This window comes from Microtus ochrogaster, chromosome 24 (genome assembly GCF_000317375.1).
Source record: "Microtus ochrogaster isolate Prairie Vole_2 chromosome 24, MicOch1.0, whole genome shotgun sequence".
Taxonomy (NCBI): Eukaryota; Metazoa; Chordata; class Mammalia; order Rodentia; family Cricetidae; genus Microtus; species Microtus ochrogaster.
In genome coordinates this window covers 28732352-28732854 of record NC_022024.1, presented here as the reverse complement: position 1 = coordinate 28732854, position 503 = coordinate 28732352, and the positions used below count along the sequence as shown (strand labels likewise).

At 50.5% G+C, this 503-nt stretch overlaps 1 protein-coding gene across 1 annotated transcript in view; it reads left to right on the top strand.

The window, feature by feature from the left end:
* Window positions 1-503, top strand: part of Hal (histidine ammonia-lyase) — a 26512-nt gene that overhangs the window by 22339 nt on the left and 3670 nt on the right. The window lies entirely within an intron of this gene.

The following is a 503-nucleotide window of genomic DNA, read 5'->3' as shown; positions in this document are numbered from 1 at the left end:
TATATATATATATATAGAGAGAGAGAGAGAGAGAGAGAGAGAGAGATTGAGAGGTGAATGAATTAATGTTATGTTGGAAAAGGAGAGCGTATACAGAAAGTAAGTCGTTTCGGGATGCATTACAGTGACGACACGGGGCATCCAAGAACAGATGCCGAAGTGCTTCAGGAAGGCACTGCTGGATGATTGACGGTCTGTGGTGCTCTGTGTACAGAGGTAGCTGGAGGTGATCAGGGGTATGAGGTGGAGGAGCGTGGTCTTGATGAAGCAGTTGCATCGGGGGATGGAAGAGGGCTTGAAGTATAATGGCCGACTGGAGAAGGAAGGAAACCGGGTCAAAGGGAATGCCTTCAATAACACAGGGCAGCAGAGTACTGAAGGGATGGAAAGAGTACCAAGTCAAGACAGTACTAGAGGGCCGGGCGATGGTGGCGCATGCCTTTAATCCCAGCACTCGGGAGGCAGAGGCAGGCGGATCTCTGTGAGTTCGAGACCAGCCTGGT